Source organism: Crocuta crocuta, unplaced genomic scaffold (genome assembly GCF_008692635.1).
Source record: "Crocuta crocuta isolate KB4526 unplaced genomic scaffold, BGI_CrCroc_1.0 scaffold259, whole genome shotgun sequence".
Lineage (NCBI taxonomy): Eukaryota > Metazoa > Chordata > Mammalia > Carnivora > Hyaenidae > Crocuta > Crocuta crocuta.
In genome coordinates, this window is record NW_027536466.1 from 74,219 (window position 1) to 98,277 (window position 24,059).

Below are 24,059 nucleotides of genomic sequence, written 5' to 3' on the forward strand. Positions count from 1 at the left end.
AAGAATTTACTGCAGCAATAATGGTCTGCAAAACAAGAGAAAAGTGTTACAGATGAAAGTCGTCCCCAGCAACTTCATATTCCAGCCCAAAACAGCAGAATCCTTCAGAGCTCAAACCTACCACCAAACACAGACATAAGTGTATCCAATGTTTCCTTTGTAAGTAAAACTTCAAACATACACAACACAGACAGCATTTAATTAGGAAAAAAATGCACAAAGGGGCACCATACGTCCTAAGAGCCCTGTGTTAATAATGACGAGTCAAGTCCAGGTGCGCCGTCCTGGAGAGCTGCGAACACAGGGTGTGCAAGAGTCTTTAGACGAAACCTTTCATTTCTCCACCAAAATCCTCTACTAATGATTTGGGGTGTGTCCTTCTAAATAATTTTTTGCGAGTAAATATTTAAAACAAGTCTCAGAAAGTACATTTTCTAACCTGGTTTTTCCCCAAGCACCATATTGTGATGATTTCTCATGAGCATAAACATTCTCCTGAATCATGATATTTGCATTTCAAGTCTTCATATGAATACAGCAAATTTTTCATATATCCACCCTTATTAATGGATATTTATATTGTTTTCTGTTTTTAATTTTTTTATGTTTATTTATTACTGAGACAGAGAGAAACTGAGCATGAATAGGGGACGGGCAGAGAGAGAGGGAGACACAGAATCTGAAACAGGCTCCAGGCTCTGAGCTGTCAGCACAGAGCCCGATGTGGGGCTCAAACCCACAAACCCTGAGATCATGACCTGAGCTGAAGTCGGACGCTTAACCAACTGAGCCATCCAAGCACCCCTATACTGTTTTCTTTAATTTGTTATGATAATCTTTAGTAATAAGCACACTAAATTAGAATTCCTGAATTTTGGGTTAGATTACCTGTATTTTAATAAACCTTCCAAGAAATTCATTCCAATACGTTACAGACCAAGTGGTCTGAAAACTTGAAAAGCCATTTGGCTAATGCAGGATTCAGTGTCCACGTGGACAGTCATGGCAGAACCCATGTGGAAGGGACACTTGTGTCCACACGGACACGTTCCAGTTTCTAGATGAAAACACTGAATCTCAATGAAATCAATGTCTGGCAGAATTTGACCATTGGACGGGGTAGAAAGATAGTTTTATTTTTCCAGAGCTAATATACATTCTTTTTTGTTTTTATCTTTTTTTAAACATTTATTGTTGAGAGGCAGAGACAGATGGAGCATGAGCAGGGGAGGGGCAGAGAGAGGGAGACACAGAATCCGAAGCAGCTCCAGGCTCTGAGCTGTCAGCACAGAGCCAGATGTGGGGCTTGAACTCATGAACTGCGAGATCATGACCTGAACTGAAGTCGGATGCTTAACTGACTGAGCCACTCAGGTGCCTCTCCAGGGCTAATATACTTTTAATTGAGTGTCTAAAAATTTAACTTCCCTTAACTAATGAGAAAAGAATGCTCTCTAAAAATACTTATAATATGATTTATATTCATACACTTGATTATTTTCATTAGTTTCAAACTTTTTATGGCTTATATCTGACTATTAATGGTAATATAGTATCTGTAGTGTCTTGATGGTTGAATTTAATTGTTACTAAACATCTGGTCTTTTACTTGAATATGTTTATTTGAACAATTGACTCTCAGTATAGTTGTTATTTCCTGGCCAGCTGTATATTACGTTAATGTTCATAATCATGTTATTAAAGAATACTGCTCTAGACTCTGTTAGTTACTAAAACCTTTTGATAAAATTCAAATGGTTACACAAGGAATCCCTTAGTTCAAAAGGCTCAAGTTCTAATTCAAGAAGAAGAATCAGTTTTGCAGTTTGATATCAGAAGCAAATTATAGGAGCTAAAGAGAGAAGCAAACTGTTTAGGAATGAGGGGGTACTGGTCTTTATTCAAACAGTACTGCTTCGACTGCCCTGTGCCCAGATGCCCAGGCTGCTGGTGCTGCCATTTTCATTGCAGGCTCCCCTCCCTGTGAACTACTCTGGGCATTTCCAGAAGAATGAAAACATACCGGATAAAGGCTTAAATTCCCTTGAAGTCTCCAGGACAATTTTGTTCCATCAGCAAAAAAAATCCCCAAACCCTGGTCTCTAATCTGTCTTTTTTCTCATTCCTAAACTCTGCCTATACCTTTACTTTTTTAGCCCTTCCTCCTACTTCTTAGGATAAGTTAGACCCACCCACTAGGCTAACCCACCCTGCTCATTTTATTCAACAACTGTGTTTTGAGAAACTACTCTCTGCTGGGTCTGGTAGTTTGTGCTAAAAATAAAAAGATGAGCAACACAGAATTTGACCATATTGTCAGGAGAATGCATATTGGGGTTATAAATTTACCAAATAGTATTTTTTTAATATAGTAAAAACTGTAATAGTCGCTTTAAAGGAAAACAACATAGGGTCCACCCTGATCCAGAGGTGTCATCAAAAAACTTCCCTGAGAAAACGTGGATTGAAATCTCAGGCATGAACAGGGGTTAGGCAGGTAAAGGTGAGTTGGGTATGAAAATCTCCCACAGAAGGAAGAGCAGGTGCAGTCTGGAGGCTGGAGTCAGCACGAGGCTGGGAGGCCCAGGAGGCTGGAATGAGGGGGAGGGACAGGAGGCACTCCGGTGGGGGTGGAGACTTTTGGGATCTAACAACAGCAGGAGAATATTTCAGGGACTGGAGAGGTCCATGTTCCAGAAAGCTCTTCTGACCACTGAATGGACTGGAAGGGGGAGCACTGGACAGAACAAGACACCGAGGTCACCGTTTTGTTCCTCCAGACTGGAGGTGACAGTATTTCAGACTAGAGTGGTGAGGACTGAGTCAGAGGAAATAATGGCAGTGGAGGGATATTAGGACACACAATCTGTGCAGTTTGGGTACAAAGTGAGGAAGATGGTGAATTAGGGACAATAATCATAATGGACTTACATGGGCTGACCGGTGGCTCTACAAGCCTTAAAGCCTCCCATTCTGACATCACACACACAAGCCCATGAAACAGCGTATCACACCCACAAGTCAACATTTAAAAATATAAGCTTCAGAGAGATTAAATAATTTGCCTAAAGTTACATAGATACACATTTCAGTTAGTGACCTTGATGACCGTGCTGTGCTGACCTAGGTTCCTGGTCTGAGCGACCACGTGGGTGGCAGGGTCAGTCACCGGCACAGAGGAAGCTGGAAGGGGTCCCGCTCCAGGGGAAGACGGTGGGTTCAGTGTCAGCCGTGTGGCGTTTGAGGAAGTTTTGACGTAATGCACGGAAATAAGTCAGAGAAATAGTAATTGGACAAGAGGGGAGGCGGTCCCAGGGAGCCGAGCTCTAGCAGGTAGTGTGACAGGGTTTGCGTGGACGGGACAGCAGGGAGCGGGGAGTGAGCACCGGCTTCCAGAGCTCATGGGCCGCATAGAGCAGCAGCGAACCAGGCGGGGAGGGAGGAGCAGACAGGAGGAAATCCAGGCAGTTCCTTTACTGTAGTTGGCGCGTGGCGATGGCACTGCCGTCCCAGGACCAGTTCTCCTGCCAGACCAGCCTTAGAGGAAGGGTTCCCTGCAGGAAACCCATGTCCCGCACAACACAGGCCTCGGGAGGGACGGGTGTCAGCAGACAGGGGCTCTCACAGCCCCAGCCCCTCCCGGGTCTCCCTCTCCCTCCCGGGCCCCCAGGCCCGTCTGCCCGTGACCCCGTGCTCCGCTCCCGGGCCCTGGCCCAGCGCCAGCGCTGCCTGAGCTGTCCTGCCCGGGCTGCGCCCCGACGGCGCCACCTGCCAACCGCAGTCCCTTTTCTCTCACTTCCCAGGATCCACTGAGCCGGCTGTCCTTCCTCCTGCCCCGTTTCTATCTGCCGATCTTCACTTCCTCACAGCTCAGCTCAAAGGCGACTGTTTCCTTCCACTGAAAATTATGTTTCCCCTTCCCTGGAACGATGGGCCTCTGTTTAGATCTCAGCTACGCCCTGAACATATTTGTGTGACTCATGTCACCCATATGGCCATAATCCTGGAGGACACTTGTCTTGTTCTACTCATCTGTTTCCTCACAAGTTACTTGATGACACGGTTGTTTTACGTGGGGTAAAAGATCGCCACTGTGGGAATGCCAGGCACTCCGGCAGAATTTCCAAGATAAAAGAGTTCCTTCCCTTCCTTGAATATTCATAATCCTGTAGAACTTAGAAAACAAGGTTCACATCTGCCATATAATTTTATTCCTATTTTATTCCCATGAGTTACTGCGGAGGAAACTAAGTTACAGAAGATGCCTGATGATTCTAATCTCACAGTTAGCAAAATAGAAAAAAAGAATTACTCTACCTCCAAATCCGGAACAATGTCCCCAGATGGCACGCAAATCAGTCTACAGGTGACGCGGGCGTGGCTCGGCCGCAGCGCAGACGACACTGCCCAGTGTAATTCGCCAGGTGGAGCACAGATATTTCACACAGACTATCAGGAAAACAGCTCCTCCCCCTCTTATGTAAGACCAAGAAATCTGATATAATACAAGAAAAAAAAATGTTTCCAGGGGTTCACGGCCCGTGAAGGTCTCAAGGATGGCCACTGAGACCGTCCCATAAAGAATTGCGCTCAGAAAACCCATGAGAAAGTCCTGACTACCTTGCTTCCTTCTAAGGGACTCAGTGCCTCTTCATTAGACAGAATTCTCAAAACAGAAACCTTAGAAATAGAGTGTTTAACCTGCCAGGATCCTCGAAGTATATTATCCAATCCCTTACTTATAACAGAAATCACACAGCAAACACAGAAACTGCTGAGCACCGTGAGAGCTCCAGAAATAACACCCAGCGTGCAAGGACCGCAGGAGCACGGGAGAGATTCTGCTGGCGATGCAGCCAGGCAGCGAGTTTCTGACGCTGTTCTCCACAGTGCATGGCATTTTAGTCTCCTATTTTTGCAGAGTAAAGACACTGCCTTTTATTTAATAAGGAATCAGCAAACCAGCAGGGGGACCTTCTGAGTGATATCAAATTACCCAAAATGAAGGAAGCCCCTGGCTCACACACAGTCCGCCTATGCTCTCCCTGGGCTCATCACACTCCCCTTCCCAGAGAGCAAGGCATAGGGGAGTGTGTCTCCGCGAGAAGAGGGGCTCCAGCTGGGGAACTGGACGACACTTACTCACCTGTGATCGAAAACATCCCAAAGGAGCGGAGATTACCACGCAGACTCAGAATGTGACATGGGGCTGCTTTTATGAGCACAAGGAGGTGGCAGATACTGACGGCCCCTGGAGACCGAATGAGCGGTCTTCTACATGATGCCTCCTCGGTCCCCGGGGGCCAGTGCACGGGAGCAGATGGGCAAGCCTCGTGCCCCTCGATGCAGAGGACCCCATGTCTTGGGGGGCCCCTTCCAGGGCCTTGGGGACACACCTCTCCAGGACCTCTGGGCACAGGCCCTGAACTTGCTCCCGCGGACTCCTGCCTCGGCTTCAGGACGTATCGTGAGGAGTCAGAACTGCCCCTCCCGGCCCCAGATGACCAACGAGAAGCTTCCTGCATCCCTTCCCCGCCACTCACGGATATGCAGCTCACTGTGCCACAGCACAGAACATCAGCCCTCAGGCGCGAAAATCCCAGGCAAATNCGCTCCCGCGGACTCCTGCCTCGGCTCCATCCAGCGACTCTGCTTCAGGACGTATCGTGAGGAGTCAGAACTGCCCCTCCCGGCCCCAGATGACCAACGAGAAGCTTCCTGCATCCCTTCCCCGCCACTCACGGATATGCAGCTCACTGGTTCCTTGTCGCTGTGCCACAGCACAGAACATCAGCCCTCAGGCGCGAAAATCCCAGGCAAATAATCCAATCTTCTTCTCTGCTGACTTAAGGAGAAGCAGCCTCATTTCCTTCTGGAGCTGGGGAGGCTTATATAGCACACCCAGTCTCATCAAGGAAAGTTAAGGCACAGATTAACTCTAAAGCCACTGAATCAGTTAATTAAATATCCACCTCTTTGCAAGTTGTGCAAAAGTTGTTGATGTAGGACTTTCATTGCAAGTTGTGCAAAAATTGGTGATGTAGGTAGATTTGCTTGTTGGCTTTGAGATGTCAGCTGAAACAGAGACGTCATACCCTAACATCCTATATGACACACAGCATATTGTGCTAAAAAGCTTTTGAATAAAATTGATTGAGGAACAAAAAAATTTATGGAGACAACTTCTGCCTTCCCATCCACGTTATGATCTTAAGCCATTTTCAAAACAATTTAGTTCCTGACTGATGACTTAGAATACAATCCCATCATTCCAAAATCTGTCCCATCATTATGTATCACACCCTTTATCACTCAGGGAAGCTAGAGACGATCACCTGGCCCAGACAGACCTCACACAGAGGGAACTGCCCCCACAGCACAGTGAAGTTAGGACACAGCAAAACGCACTTTCAGGAAAGTGTAAATTGCACAAAGTTGGTCCTCAGAACTCTACCATCTCCCCCAGGGGTACGTGCACCACCCACAGTAGCATGCCAGGCTCTGGGTGCTTCTCGGCATTATCTAGCCCTCTGGTCTTCATCCACCTGGTGTGTGTGAAGCATGTGTCCTCGTTGTGACCTGCATTACTCAGGTCACGAGCAGTCTTGAACATCTCCGCAAGGACAGTGCTTCATCAGCCATTCGGGTTTCCTCTCAACCTGCCTATGTTTATCCTTTGTACATCTTCTTGATTACGTTTCCTGCCTTTTCTTATTCCCCTGTAGTACTTCCTTATTTGTGTAAGACATAATTAGTCACTTATACATATTAGTGTTTGCAAATAACTTCTAGTCATCTGCCATCTGTGCATTAACTACATATTGTCTTTAACAGAAAATAAATCTTTAATTGTGTCACGATAAAATCAGTAATTTCTCAGGTTATAGGTTGTGCATTTTGAGACTTGTTTAAGAAATTTTTCCTCATTGCTATGTCACAAATATATTCTCTTATACTTTTACATTAACTTTATAGTTTTCAAATTTAAATTTTTGTTTTTAATCCATTCTTCTTATATGGTTCGTCTTTTATTTCATTATTTATTTATTATTTATTTATTTATTTATTTATTTATTTTTTATTTCTAGAAGAGAGAGAGAGAGANCCTTCTCCATGCCCGTTACCCCTCCCCATACACACACCCATCAGTCCTTAGTTTGTTCTCAGCATTCAAGAGTCTCTCATGGTTTGCCTCCCTCCCTCTCCCCGACAATTTCCCCCCTTCTTCTCCCCCATGGTTCTCCATTAAGTTCCTCCTAATCTTCCTATACTTGCAAACATAGGGTAGCTGTCCTTCTCTGCCAGACTTATTTTGCTCAGCATAACACCATCAAGGTCCATCCACGTTGCTGCACATGGCCAGATTTCATTCTTTCTCATTGCCATGTAGTATTCCATCGTATAGATAAACCACATCTTCTTGATCTATTCGTCCATTGATGGACACTTAGGCTCTTTCCATGTTTTGGCTATTGCTGAGAGTGCTGCTATGAACATTGGAGTACATGTGCCCCTATGCATCAGCACTCCTGTATCCCTTGGGTAAATTTCTAGCAGTGCTATTGCTGGGTCATAGGGGAGTTCTATTGTTAATTTTTTGAGGAACCTCCACATTGTTTTCCAGAGGGGCTGCACCAGGTTACATTCCCACCAACAGTGTAGGAGGGTGCCCATTTCTCCACATCCTCAGCAGCATCTAGAGTCCTCTGATGTGCTCATTTTAGCCACTCTGACTGGCGTGAGGTGTTATCTCAGTGTGGTTTTGATTTGTATTTTCCTGATGAGGAGGGATGCTGAGCATCATTTCATGTGTCTGTTGGCCATCTGGATGTCCTCTTCAGAGAAATGTCTGTTCATATCTTCTGCCCATTTCTTTGCTGGGTTGTTTGTTTTTGGGTATGGAGTTTAGGGAATTCCTTATAGATTTTGGATACTAATCCTTTATCTGATATGTCATTTGCAACTATCTTTTCCCATTCTGTCGGTTGCCTATTAGTTTTATGGATTGTTTCCCTTGCCATGCAGAAGCTTTTAATCTTGATGAGGTTCCACTAGTTCATTTCTGCTCTTGATTCCCTTGCCATTGGGGATGTGTCAAGTACGAAATTGCTGTGGTTGAGGTCAAGGAGGTTGTTTTCTGCTTTCTCCTCTAGGCTTTTGATGGTTTCCTGTCTGAATGGGTCCTTTATCCATTTTGAGTTTATTTTTGTGTATGGTGTGAGAAAATGATCTAGTTTCATTCTTCTGCATGTTGCTGTCCAGTTCTCCCAGCACCATCTGTTAAAGAGGCTGTCTTTTTTTCCAGTGGATATTCTTTCCTGCTTTGTCAAAGATTAGTTGGCTGTACTCTTTTGGGTCCACTTCTGAGTTCTCTATTCTATTCCATTGGTCTATGTGTCTGTTTTTGTGCCAATACCATACTGGTTTGATGATGACAGCTTTGTAGTAGAGGCTAAAGTCTGGCATGGTGATGCTTCCCGTTTTGGTTTTCTTCTTCAATATTACTTTGGCTATTCGGAGTCTTTTGTGGTTCCATACAAATTTTGGATAGTTTTCTAGTTATGAGAAAAATGCTAGTGCAATTTTGATTGGGATTGCATTGAATGTGTAGATTGCTTTGGGTAGTAATGACATTTTAACTATATTTTTCCAATCTATGAGCATGGAATGTTTTTACATTTCTTTGTGTCTTCTTCAAATTCCTTCATGATTTTTCTATAGTTTTTCAGCAAACATAATTTTAAAGAGTCCACTAAGTGTTTTCTTATATTTAAGGCTGTGTAAGACTCATTTTAACTTGATCAGTTTGGGACAGAGCACCAGTCAAATAATTCATAAAGGTAGCCTGTGTGTTTGCGTTGAAATTGTTTTGTAAGAAATAAGTAAAAGATCTAATTTTATCCTAATGAGAAGGAGATTGAGTTGAAAATACTTTATTTACAAACCATCATCTCTATTAATTCTTCATTACAGACTTCTCCATTTCCATCAGTCTCTGCCTGTGTGATGATTCCACCATCTCTTCCAGCAGTAATGCTTCCCCTAAGCTTGTCAGTGTGAGATGTGATTCTGCCTTGGTGCCATCTAACCATTCAACCTTGCTGAAAAGCTCAGAGTTCCCTGTGGATCTGTCTTCACTCTCTGTATCTTTTATTTTTATAATCATCATGGTAAAATTTCTGGCGAATCAGTGGTACATTGATTTCTTTCATTACAACTTGTATTTCTGCTGTATGCCAACCAAGAGAACACAGGAAAATCCCCATTTCCTTTGTTGTAACAACGCTGTTGCCATTTTTGAGAGATGGATCTGCCATCTGCTGTGTGGTCGCCTATCGGCTGCCATGTGCACAGAGGAAAGAGAAAGGGTCCGACAAACTCAGGGGGCTGAGCGCCTGTGGGTGTCCTCCTGCTACTGCCGGGCACAGCACTGCACCCTGGAAGAAACCTGTATGCTCCTTATGTGAACAGAAGCATTCTTCATTCCTGATATTGTTCATCTGTGCCTTCCTTCACTACCATTGATCAATCTTGCCACAGATTGTAAATTTTATTAGCCTTTTTTAAAAAATTGGAGTACAGATGATAAACAATGTTCCATTACTGTCAGATGTACAACACGGTAATTGACAGGCTCATACATGATGCTGTGCCTACCACCTGTGTCCAGACATCACTGTTTACAGCATCACCTCACATTCCCTACCCCGTGCCTTTTACCCTCTGACTTATTCATTCATAACTGGACACCTGAAAAAACCAACACTTCACTTTCTTAATTGTTAGTATTTTTATTCTTATATTTATTCTTTCAAATATTCTACTTTCTTTAGGTTTGTTTTTCTCTTCTTGTTGAACACATTGGGATGGATATTTACATCATAGATTCTGGTTTTTCCTCAATTCTAATATATGTGTGTAAGACTATAAATTCCTCATGAGCACATCTGCAACAATATCCAATAACTTTGAAATGTCACTTATCTCTTATTCCAAAATGTTTCCTAATTTCCAACACAATATTATGTTAATCCATGCATTATTTATAAGTGCAGTCCTTAATTCCAAAATAAAAAAAATTTATTTTTGTTGTTGATGACTAACTCAACATACTGAATGGTTTCAGCTCTCTGAGTTTGTTAAAACTTTTAACGCTCCAATGTTTGGCCAATTTTTATAAATATTCCATGTGAATATTTATAAAACACATACTCTGAATCATTGATTTTAGTGTCCTATGATGATCATGATGAGCTCATCTGTAATTACAATTCAAATCTTTGTTTGTCTGCTTAAGAGTTATTGAATGAAGTGTAACATTTTCACCACATAATTGTAAATCTATGTATATCTTATTTTGGCTTTGTAGATTGTTTATATATTTTGAGGCCACTTAAAAACAGGAGCACACAACTTTAGAATTGTTTCATCTTATGGATTAATTAAAACATTGATTTTTAGTGTTCCTCTTTTTCCCTGGGCATGAATTAAGGCTATGCAGAGAATCTAACAGAGAGGGTGTGTGTGTGTGTGTGTGTGTGTGTGTGTGTGTGTCTTATTATTTTATCTATCAATCATCTATCACCTATCTTTCGATCTTTCTCTCTCTCTCTCTCTCTGTATCTATCATCTATCTGTCATTTATCTATCACCTATTATTTATCTATTATCTATATATCCATCATTTATCTATCTATCACTTATCTATCTATCCATTAATAGACTTTTCATAAGGAATTGGCCAATGTCATTATGGAGGCCAGCAAGTCCACAACCTGCAGTATTGAAGTCCCAGTTCAGGGATGATGGCCTGCAGGCTGCACTGATGTTGCCATTCAGTGGCTCTCAGGCACAAGTCCCTTGCTTAGAGAGAGTCAGCCTTTTGTTCTATTCAGACCTTCATTTGGTTAGATAATGCCTACCCACATTATGGAGGTGAATCTACTTTACCAGTCTACCAATTTAAATGTTAATCTCGTACAAAAACACCTTCATAGAAGCATCCAGCATATTTGGATATTTTGCCAGCTATCTAGGAACGTCATGGCCCAGTCAAGCTGACACATAAAAATAACCATCACATTCTGATAATACCATTTATCTTAAAAATTGTGTTCTTCTATAGAAATCAAAACCATACTGAGATACCACCTCACGCCAGTCAGAGTGGCTAAAATGAGCAAATCAGAGGGCTCTAGATGCTGGCGAGGATGTGGAGAAATGGGCATCCTCCTACACTGCTGGTGGGAATGTAAACTGGTGCAGCCCCTCTGGAAAACAGTGTGGAGGTTCCTCAAAAAATTAACAATAGAACTCCCCTATGACCCAGCAATAGCACTGCGAGGAATTGACCCAAGGGATACAGGAGTGCTGATGCATAGGAGCACATGTACCCCAATGTTCATAGCAGCACTCTCCACAATAGCCAAAACATGGAAAGAGCCTAAGTGTCCATCCACGGACGAATGGATCAAGAAGATGTGGTTTATCTATACCATGGAATACTACATGGCAATGAGAAAGAATGAAATCTGGCCATGTGTAGCAACATGGATGGACCTTGAGGGTGTTATGCTGAGCGAAATAAGGCAAGCAGAGAAGGACAGCTACCCTATGTTTGCACGTATAGGAGGATTAGGCGGAACTTAATGGAGGACCAAGGGGGAGAAGAAGGGGGGAAATGGAGGGGGGAGAGGGAGGGAGGCAAACCATGAGAGACTCTTGAATGCTGAGAACAAACTGAGGACTGATGGGTGTGTGTGTGGGGAGGGAAAGGTCGTGATGGGCATAGAAGAGGGCACTTGTGAGGATGAGCACTGGGTGTTATCTGGAAACTAAGTTGACAATAAACTTTTTTTTTTTAAATTGTGTTCTGCTATAAATATAGATACACAACCTTTCCTTTTGTTAATATTTGCATGATATAACTTTCATTTTCTTTTACATTTAGCCTTTCTGCACTTTTCTGTTTGGGATGATGTAGCTCTTATAAACAGCATCTACTTGTCAGGGATTTTCTTCTTACCAGCCTGACACTATGGCCTTTTAACTGAAGTATGTCATCCATTTAAATTTAAAGTAAGAACTGGAAGTTTAAATCTACCATCTTATTTTGTATTTTCTTTCTGTCCCTTGTCCCATGTCCTTGTATTTCCTGTTTCTTTCTTTTCACTGACTTTGGATTATTTATTACCTTCATCAATTTAGAAGGTATACATTCTTTTAAAAAATTTTTTTAACATTTATTTATTTTTGAGAAACAGAGAAAGACAGAGCATGACAAGGGGAGGGGCAGAGAGAAGGGGAGACACAGAATCTACAGCAGGCTCCATCCTCTGAGCTGTCAGCACAGAGCCCGTTATGGAGCTCGAACCCACAAACTACAAGATCATAACCTGAACTTAAGTCAGACGCTTAACCGACTGAACCACCCAGTTGCCCTGAAGTTATACATTCTTTACCCAGTCATTGGTGGTTATGACCCAAACAACATATTGCATCCTTGATTGATAAAACTCAGTTATTAGTTGGTATCTTACCCTCCTCCAATACAACACTTTGGGGAGGTTGTTATTATTATTAGTTATTCTAATTCCACTTAGCTTTTCCCAACTTACAGGCTATTGCTGTAATGCATATTGTTTCTAGAAGTAATTCAACCTTCACAGCATATTATTTTTGTTATTATTTAATGCAGTACATATTCATTTAGATTTACCAATATATTTAAATTGTTGATTCTCTTTCATCCTACATAGAAACGATCTACCTGTGATCATTTTCCGCCCTGCTTGCTACTAGTGAGATGTGAACAAGTATTTATCAGAAATTGTCTTTATTTAACTTTCATTGTGGAAAATACTGCACTATGTAGAGAATCCTGGGTTTCTAGTTCTCTTTTTCCCACAAACTGAAGGTATTATTTTCATCGCTTAAAAATAATCTATTCTGACTGAAAACTATACAAAGCTTATGAAAGAAATAGAAGACACCAAAAAAATGGAAAAATACTCCATGCTTCTGGATAGGAAGAACAAATATTGTTAAAATGTCAATACTACCCAAAGCAATCTACATAGTCAATGCAATAACTATCAAAATAACACCAACATTCTTCAAAGAGCTAGAACAAACAATCCTAAAATTTGCATGGAACCAGAAAAGGCCGCAGATAGCGAAAGCAATCCAGAAAAAGAAAACCAAGCAGAAAGCATCACAATCCTAGACTTCAAGCTATATTACAAACCTGTAATCATCAAGAAACTATGGTACTGTCACAAAAACAGACAACTCAGATCAATGGAACAGAATAGAGAACCCAGAAACGGATGCACAAACATATGGCCAACTAGTCTTTGACCAAGCAGGGAAGAATATCCAATGGAATAAAGAAAGTCTCTTCAGCAAGTGGTGCTGGGAAAACTGGACAGCAACATGCAGATAAAGGAACCTGGACCACTTTCTTACACAATACACAAACATAAACTCAAAATGGACCTAAATGTAAGACAGGAAGCCATCAAAATCCTCAAGGAAGAAGCAGGGAAGGACTTCTTTGACTTCGGCACAGCAATTTCTTACTCAGCACATCTCCACAGGCAGGGGAAACAAAAGCAGAAATGAACTATTGGTACCTCATCAAAATAAAAATTTCTGCAGAGCGGAGGAAACAATCAGCAAAACTAAAAGGCAACTGACAGAATGGGAGAAGATATTTGCAAACAACATATCAGATAAGGGGTTATTGAGTTGGTGGTATAGTGGTGAGCATAGCTGCTTTCCAGATAAGGGGTTATTATCCAAAATCTATAAAGAACTTATCAAACTCAACACCCAAAAAACAAATAATCCGAAATGGGCAAAGGACATGAACAGACGCTTATCCAAAGAACACATCCAGATGGCCAACCAACACATGAAAAAATGCTCAACATCACTCATCATCAGGAAATACAAATCAAAACCACAACTAGATACCACCTCACACCTGTCTGAATGGCTAACATCAACAACTCAGGCAACAATAGATGTTGGTGAGGATGCAGGGGAAAGAGGATCTCTCTCACACCACTGGTGGGAATGCAAACTGGTGCAGCCACTCTGGAAAACAGTATGGAGTTTCCTCAAAAAATTAAACATAGAACTACCCTATGACCCAGGAATTCCACTACTAGGAATTTATCCAAGGGATATAGGTGTGCTGTTTTGTAGGGGCACATGCACCCCAATGTTTATAGCAGCACTATCAACAATAGCCAAAGCATGGAAAGAGTCCAAATGTCCATGGATGGATGAATGGATAAAGAAGATTTGGTACACACACACACACACACACACACACCATGTATATATATACAATGGAGTATTACTCAGCAATCAAAAAGAATGAAATCTTTCCATTTGCAATTTGCAACTATGTGGAATGAGAGGTTATTAAACTAAGTGAAATAAGTCAGTCAGAGAAAGACAAATATCATATGATTTCACTCATATGAGAACTTTAAGATAAAAAACAGATGAACATTAAGAGAAGGGAAGCAAAAATAATATAAAAACTGGGGGGGGAGAGAGACAAAACATAACAGACTCTTAAATATGGAGAACAAATAGAGGGTTACTGGAGGGGTTGTGGGAGGGGGGATGGGATAAATGGGTGAAGGGCATTAAGGGATCTACTCCTGAAATCATTGTTGCACTATAGGCTAACTTGGATATAAGTTTAAAAAATAAATTTAAACAAATAAGTAATTAAAAAATCTATTCTGGTGTTACTGTTGAAAAAAATATCTTTTGATCTTCTTGTGGCTCTTTTGGAGGTTATTTTTCTTGTTTTTAAGTTTTCTTTTGCCATACTTTTCTTTGATCAAATAGAATTTGTTATTTGTCAAGGCTGGGATTACTTGGGCTTTTGAAAACTGGATTAATCTTTTCAAGTTTGGCATATTTTTTAATTTATTAAAAATTTTAAAAATCATGCTCTGACAGAGACAGAGCGTGAGTTAGGGGAGGGGCAGAGAGAAAGGGAGACACAAAATCTGAAGCAGGCTCCAGGCTCTGAGCTATCAGCCCAAGCCTGATAAGGGGCTCAAACTCACACAAACTATGAGAACATGACCTGAGCCAAAGTTGGATGCTTAACCAACTGAGCCACCCAGGTGTCCCAAGTTCGGGATAGTTTTAACCATCATATTCAATTTTTTTTCAAGTATGTTCTTTGTCCCACATGTGGTACATTCTTTGTGCTTTGTCCTTGGTGATATCCAGTTCCTTGAGTTTTGCCACAGGCATGTCTGATGTGCTATTAAATCCACCTGCTCAGCTCTTAATTTGAGTTCTTATAATTTTCCATTCTGGAATTTCTAGTGTTTCTCCTGTTTGTTTTCCAAATCTGAAATTTCATTTTTGATGGTTTCTGATTCCCTGTTGAATTGTTAAATTCTGGAAATGTTCTCCATGGACTTTGTATGTTTTTCACATAGTCTGTGGGAGTACAGAGGAGAGATAAAGTAGGTCAAGAGCAATGCATGTTGAATACAGCATGTGCTGAACACAGTAGCTGCCCAACCAAGGGAACACAAGACACGCTGGAAGCACCAGAAGGGTTTTCCCTTCCAAGATGAAATGCTCAGGTTACTGAAGAAGGTTGAGCCCACCTTCACCCCTTACTTCACCCCATGCATTCTTCCTGAGTTTGCCAATGTATACGCATAGATGCTCATGTCGTTAGAGTCATGGTGTATCTCACATGATTTCTTAACTTATGTTTCTACTTCCATTTCCACCTACTATTGTTCACTCCCCCATAAATATAAGAGAGCTACCCAGCCCTGTCTTGCTTTAGGGAGATTTTCTTGGTGCAGTCCCTCCCGCCTCTCATTGTTCCAAACCATCTGGACTCTGATGGTTTCAGTCTTGTGTCTGTGGCCAGTCTTTCAATAAATACAAATAACTGAGGTTAGATTTCTGTTGTCCATTTTTGTGCTGATTGTTTTCATTATTTTTCTTATCTATTCATATGTCTACTTATCCTTGATCTTTATTTTATTTTTATTTTATTTCATTTTTTTAGTGGCCAGTATGATGATATTACTTTCCTCCAGAGAGGACTTTCATTTGCTTCTTCTAGGTTCTCACGACACTAACAATCTGTTCTCACTTTAATCCAATGTTAGGTGTCAGATTTTCTGGATCACACCTACCTAATTCAATGACTGTAATTTACATGAAGATGGATTTATTTCTGGTTCTTCTTACAGTGTGTGTCCAGCCATTCAGATCTGCATGCTAAGAATGGCATAAATCGTTAGAATACCCTCTCTGCGGCTGCTCAAGACTCCACAGTTAGCCTTCACGTCTTGTGAGGATGTCAAAATGCTGTTCAGAACTTCAAATACTCCTTCAAGATGAGCAGAAATCCTCACAAGAAATGGTCCCACATGCCTACTTCACATCTTTCTGTTCTTAACCTCTGCTCAATCTTGACCTTGTGATTCCTCATTGTCTTCTTAGTTCATTGCTCTTTATGAAACACTTAAAAGTATTCCATATAGATTCTTTTTTAGCATGAGTGTTTGCAGAACACAACTACTTCACCTTTCATGGATGTGAAAATTTTCATTTGACTTTTAATTTTGTTTGAGTAGTTGTCAAAAATCAGTTTCTATAAGTTAAATGGACAGTTTTACAATATATCATCTTCTCAGACGAGAAAAGCTTACACATTTAAAGAGAGGGAATTGGAAGCTTGCCACATTCTTCCTATAATTTTCACAGCTCCTCTGTCATCTTTATTCCTCAAAGAGTAGATTATGGGGTTTAGCATGGGAGTGGCAACACTGTACAGGACAGAGACTAGCCCATCTTTCTCTAGCGAGTATGTTGAGATGGACCGCACCTATGTGAAGATGGAGCTGCCATTGTACAGACAGACAATGACCAGGTGTGAGGCACAGGTAGAAATGCCTTTGCCTCCTCACTGAGGAGCAGATCTTCAAGATGGTAGAGATAATATAGAGGTAGGAGACAATGATATCCAGGACAGGAGCCCACCCAATGAAGACCCCAATGGACGGTAATGTCAATTCATTGACAAAGTGTCCCCAAAAGACAACAGCAGCAAAGGGGGGATGTCACAGAAGAAATACTGAAGCTGGTTGTTGCCGCGGAAGGGCAGGCGGAAGGTCAGTGCCGTGTGCACCACTGAGTTGAGGAAACCCTCAGTCCAGCACAAGGCGGCTAAGCAGCTGTACAGGTCCCTGTTCATAATCACTAAGTACCTTAGAGGTTTGCAGATAGCAATGTAACGGTCATACATCATGGCTGCCATGAGGAAACACTCTGATCCTACTAAAAACATAAATGCAAACAGTTATGCCCAACATCCCCCATAGGAAATGCTCTCCTTCTCTGATAGGAGATGCACTATCATCTGGGGGACGTTGGTGGTGGTGTAGCAGATGTCAAGAAAAGCAAAGTTTTCCAGAAAAAAAATACATGGGAGTGTGTAGGCACAGGACAATCATGGTCACCAAAATTATGAAGCTATTTCCTCTCAAGGTGCAGATATAAGTTACAAAGAAGATGATAAAAACTAAATATTGCAACTCATTTAAGTTGGAGAATTCCAAGATGATAAACTCAAACAGAGCTGTTTGGTTTTCTCCTTCCATAATATGGCTCTGGTTTTCCTTCTGAAATTGGGAACAAGGAAGCTCAGATTTCTGCAATCATGTACTAGAAGAAAGTAAAAGCTTCACATTTGACAAAGCAAAATTATTTATCAACAAAAACATCAAATATATCTGAAAAAAATACAAATTACCACAACAAACACTGTGCTTCAGCATCCAGCATAATTATAAACACAGTTTGTCTTCCTTCTGTAGATGAAATTCCTTAAAATAGACACTACAGGAAGTTCTGAATTTTAAAAGAAACCTGCGAAAGCCACATGCACCATAAGGCCTAATGATAGGAAGGAAAGACCCATCTGCTTTGTCTTTCTGGGGTTGCAGTGATTTATTTATTATAAATCATGAGTTTATTATATACAGTGATTAGTGGGTCAATCAACTATACTTTCTGCAAACTTTTGAAGGCTGACATTAGTAGACTGCATATAGAATTTGTCACATTTTATATATCACAGAGGGTAAAGACAGCAGAAAAAGACACAGTGATACCAGAGATTGAGAGTGTGTTCTGGGGGCAGTTCTGTAAAATATAAATGAAATTTACAGTTAATTATAACACACAGATCCTACAATTCAAGGATGTGTATATTCAGACGTGGACTTCAATATTCAGGTGACATAAATATGCCCTAGCCATTGAAAGACTCTGGAAGAGAAAAGAACCTTTTTTGTACACGGAGAACAAAATTAATATTCCATGTGTCATTTGCTGTGTGAAGCTGTTCCTAAAATGCATGCCCTACAAATCACCACGGCCAGGGCACACCTGACCTAGCCTTGTGGTTCATAAGAGCCCACTGTTAGTTTTCAGGAATTTGCAAGCCAGTTATTAAACACAGCCATTATTAAAAATGGACTTATGTAAACATATAACTAAACTGTAGTAAAAACAAAGGTAACAAATAAACAAAACATTCCTCCCTAATCATTTTACTTTTTCCTACTATCTGTGCTTTAGGATTTATTGCTCTTCCTGGATCTGCACAATAGAGACGCCATGGAGTGTGGACTTAGAACTTCACCCCTCCTCCCAAAGCTGTACTCAGAACCACGGCCATAACTTGCAGTAGGTCATGTAAACTATGCCACAGAAAACAGCAAATGCTATCAATTAGCACTCTGTTCATGGTTTTGTTGATTGTTTAGGCTGAAGAAATTGATAGGAAAACATTAATAAGGTTAATTAAACTTGTAAGTGTGTCATGTTTGCAGCTCTTATGCTGTGAAGACCATGGAAAGAAGAGGAAATGTTCTTCCGGGGTTTAAATTCAGTGAAAATTGTCACTCACATTACCGACAAGTGACAGAAATTCAGACGCACATCTTTACTGATCGACTTTTGTCTTACTTATTGACAGAGACAAAATAGCAACCATGAATGACATTCATTAGTGATGAGAGAGACTTCTCTGTTGAAGCAGGTAGACCATTATTTATAGTTTTACTTGATCGAATACTCCCTGCATTTCAGGTATAGTTTGGCTATGGAGTCAATAACAGCATTCTGTGAGGATCAGTTATTATATGGAATTGACAATAACAAGTTTTGTTTATTTCTTTTTAAAAATTTTTTAAGTGTTTTATTTATTTCCGAGAGAGAGACAGAGAGACAGCGTGAGCAGGGGAGAGTCAGAGAGAGAGGGAAATACAGAATCTGAAGCAGGTTCCAGGCCCTGAGCTGTCAGCATACAGCCCAACTCGGGGCTCGAACCCACAAACTGTGAGATCATGACCTGAGCCGAAGTCAGACGCTTAACCAACTGAGCCACCCAGGAGTCCCTGTTTATTTCATTATTATTTATAAATTGTATACTCCATATTCTTTATGTGGGTGAAATTTAAAATAAATGGTGTGTGTGTGTGTGTGTGTGTGTGTGTGTGTTTCCTGGAAAACCAGCTGTTAAACATTTACAACCTCACCAATGGCTACAGCTCCTGAAGGTACTTCCTTTGCTATACTGTGGCCTAACCAGTTCAGTTCAATAAATAACTTGCTCAAAGTCACATAGATAGTAAGCACTCATGTGGAGATTCAAGCTGCTCAGATCTTAATCCATAGTCTGAGATTTTTTAACAATCTAGGAAACGAAGCAGATCTTTTCCTGTATGCTGATTCTGACCCATTGGTACAAGTTTCAGGACTGTTTTTCCTATTTCTATGAATAATGACATTAGGGTTTTGGTAGAGATTGTGATGAATCTGTAGATTGCATAGTAGAGACATTTAAACAATATTAATTCTTCCATTCCATGAACATGAGCTACCTTTCCATTTGTTTGTGTCCTCTTCCATTTCTTTGATCAAAATCTTACAGTATTCACTCTATAGATCTTTCACCTCCTTGGATAAATTCATAACAAAATATTTTATCTTTTGATGCAGTTGTAAATGGTGTTGCTTTCTTAATTTCTTTTGCTGATTGTTTGCCATTAATGCATTTAAAAGCAATAGATTCTAAGAGAACGGCAAGGTGTTGGAGAAGTAGGGAGCTCCGTGCATTTCGCTTGCACCCATCTCTCAAACAGAGAAGGGCTGAAGTCCTAGGACAGTGACCCATAGGAGTTTGGGAAGAGAAAGAGACAGAATACTCTGAGAAGGAAACCTCATAAGGCTACCTCAAGAAACAAGTCAAAGTATACATGGTGGAGAGTCCCAAATACCGCTACAAGTAGGGAAAAAAAATAGCCAAATGACCAACAAGAGAAACCAAGAGATACCATTGAAAGAATGCTTCCTGAACAGACATGCCCTAAACAGTCAAAGAGCCCTCTCTAATACAGCAGAACTCGCAGGAGCAGAGTGTACAAAAAGCTTTTAAAATTAACAAGAGATAGAGGAAAGCTAACCAAAATGACTAAACGAAAGAACTCTCCCCAAAGAAATTGCAGGAAGAAATGACACCTAAAGAACTGCTCAAAACGGATATAAGTAACATAACTGAACAAGAATTTAGAACAATAATCATAAAATTAATCGTTAGGTTTCAAAAAAACATGGAAGACATCAGAGAAATTATTGCTACAAACACTATGGAGCTTAAAAATAGTTATGATGAATTTTAAAATGCTATAAATAAGATACATAATAAAAAGGCGGTGTCCAATGCACGGAATGAAGAGGCAGAAAGGAGAATAAGTCATTTAGAAGACACCATTATAGAAAAACAAGAAGCTGGGGCGCCTGGGTGGCTTAGTCGGTTAAGCGTCCGACTTTCGCTTAGGTCATGATCTCACGGTTCGTGGGTTCGAGCCCCGCGTCGGGCTCTGTGCTGACTGCCAGCTCAGAGCCTGGAGCCTATTTCAGAGTCTGTATCTCCCTCTCTCTCTGGCCCTCCCCTGCTCACGCTGGCGCTCTCTCTGTCTCCTAGAAATAAATAAAAATTAAAAAAAGAAAAAAGAAAAACAAGAAGCTGACAAAAAAAGAGACAAACAGTAACATGAAAGAAGTGTTCGAGAGTTCAGTGATACAGTCAAACACAACAATATCCGTATCATAGGAATCCCAGAAGAGGAAGAGAGAGGGAAAGGTGCTGAAGGAGTCCTGGAACAAATTATAGCAGAGAACTTCCCCAACCTGGGGAAGGAAGTAAACGTTGAAATNGATCAGGCAATTAGAGAAGAAATTTAAAAATATATGGAAAGAAATGAAAATGAAAACACAACAAACCAAACTCTACGAGATGTCGCAAAGGCAGTCCTAGGAGGAAAGTACATTGCACTCCCGGCCTATTTCAAGAAACTGGGGTTCTCTGATTTGCTCATTTTAGCCACCCTGATTGGCGTGAGGTGGTATCTCAGTGTGGTTTTGATTTGTATTTCCTACACTGTTGGTGGAATGTAAACTGGTGCAGCCCCTCAGGAAAACAGTGTGGAAGTTCCTCAGGAAACTAACAATAGAACTCCCCTATGACCCAGCAATAGCACTGCTAGGAATTTACCCAAGGGATACAGAAATGCTGATGCATAGGAGCACAGGTACCCCAATGTTCATAGCAGCACTCTCAACAATAGCCAAAACATGGAAAGAGCCTAAGTGTCCATCCACGGACGAATGGATCAAGAAGATGTGGTTTATCTATACAATGGAATACTCCATGGCAATGAGAAAGAATGAAATCTGGCCATGTGTAGCAACATGGATGGACCTTGAGGGTGTTATGCTTAGCGAAATAAGTCAGGCAGAGAAGGACAGATACTATATGTTTGCACGTATAGGAGGATTAGGAGGAACTTAACTGAGGACCATGGGGGAGAATAAGGGGGGAAATGGTGAGGGAAAGAGGGAGAGGCAAACCATGAGAGACCCTTGAATGCTGACAAAAACTGAGGACTGATGGATGTGGGGGAGGAAGGGGGAGATGGGCATGGAGGAGGGCACTTGTGGGGATGAGCACTGGGTGTTATATGGAAACCAACTTGACAATAAACTATTTAAAGTTAAAATTTTTTTAAAAAGGAGCATTAGGAGGAACTTAATGGAGGACTCTGTGGGAGAAGAAGGGGGGCAAAGGGGGGAAGATGGAGGGAGCCAAACCATGAGAGACTCTTGAATGCCAAGAAAAAACTGAGGGCAGATGGGTTGGGGGAGGGGAAGGGTGGTGATGTGCATGGAGGAGAGCACTTATGGGGATGAGCACTGGGTGTTATATGGAAACCAACTGACAATAAACTACTATGAATGAATGAATGAATGAGCAAGCAATTGATTCTGTGTGTTGATTTTGTTCTTACCATTTTGGGTGGATTCTTAATATTGTTCTATATATATGATTATGCCAGCTACAACTTTACTTCTTTCTGATTTGAAGCCTTCTATTTGTTTTTCTTTGTACATAGGCTTTAACTTCAAGCCTACATTGGTAAGAAGTAATGAATGGTCAGTCAGCTTTGACATGTTCTTTTCTTAGAAGGGAAGCTTTCAGCTTTTGGCGTTTAGTATAAGATTAGCTGTGGGCTTGTAATGTGTGGTCTTTACTATGTTAAGGGGCATGCCTTTATACCTAACATACGGAGAGTTTTTCTTGAGAGGATACTAAATTTTATCAAATGCTTTTTCTTTATTCACTGAGATGACCATATGACCTTTCGTTCTGTTAATGTGGTGCAGCATATTACACACTGATTTGTGTATTTTGAACCACCTTTCAATCCAGGGATTGATCCCACTTAATAATGCTGTATGATCCTTTAAAAACGCTGTTGAGGGGCGCCTGGGTGGCTTAGTCGGTTAAGCGTCCGACTTTCGCTTAGGTCATGATCTCGCGGTTCGTGGGTTCGAGCCCCGCATCGGGCTCTGTGCTGACTGCCAGCTCAGAGCCTGGAGCCTATTTCAGAGTCTGTGTCTCCCTCTCTCTCTGACCCTCCCCTGCTCACGCTGTCTCTCTCTCTCTCTCTCTCCTAGAAATAAATTTAAAAAATATTTTTTAAAAAATGCTGTTGAATCCCGTTTTCTAGTATTTTACTGAGGATTTTCCATCTCTCTTTATCAGGGATGTTGGTCTATAACATGTCTGGCTTTGGTAGAGTTTAACGTTTGTCCATGAAATGAGTTTTGGTGTTTCTTCCTCTTGTAAAATTTGAGGAGGAATAGCCTTAATTCTTATTTAAGTGTTTAAGAGAAATCATCTGTAGAGCTGACTAGTCTTTTGGGGAGGGTTTTTATCCTCGTTGTAATATCCTTCCTCATCATTGATCTCTTCAGATTATGTTGCATGTTTTTAAGAATTTTTTTCATTTTTTTTTCTAGGCTAGCCAACGGGTTGGTGAACAACTGTTCATAATAGTCTTTCAGTATTTTTGTGGCGTCCAGCTTGTCTTCCCTTTCACTTATAATTGTATGTATTTGAATCTTTTCTCTCTTTCTTAATATGTCTAGGTAAAGGATTGTAAACTTTTGGTTATATTTTCAAAAACCCAAAGTTGTTTCGATGACTTGTTCTCTTACTAGCCTGTGTCATTTACAACTGACTCTTGGACAACATGGGGCTTAGGAGCAGAAACATAAATTTTGAATACCCCAAAACTTAACTGAGTAAACTACATAGGAAAGCATAAAAATAATTTTACCTGCTTCATCCCATTATGCATCCAGAGCAGCTTCGTGCCAAGAAGGATCACCTCAGAGACATTTCACCACCTGGGGAAAAAAGAAGAAACCCCAGGAATCCTCATCACCACCATGGACATGTGCAGCCATTGTTACTGAGAATATCCACAGTCTTCCTTGATGGGCCTGCTAGCTGAATGTGCTTCCTTGAGCTCCACAACTCTGTATTCTCTGCAGGGCTGGCTGGACCAGTGCTGCCCTGTGCTCTGCCCCCAGGGACCCATTCACTGTTGTACCTGCTGTACAGTTTGCCTCACTAT

The 24,059-nt window shown here is 41.2% G+C and overlaps 1 pseudogene; it reads right to left on the reverse strand.

The window, feature by feature from the left end:
• Positions 1-16,714: 16,714 nt before the first annotated feature.
• LOC144218946 (olfactory receptor 5V1-like) lies at positions 16,715-17,669 on the reverse strand (annotated as a pseudogene).
• Positions 17,670-24,059: the final 6,390 nt, after the last annotated feature.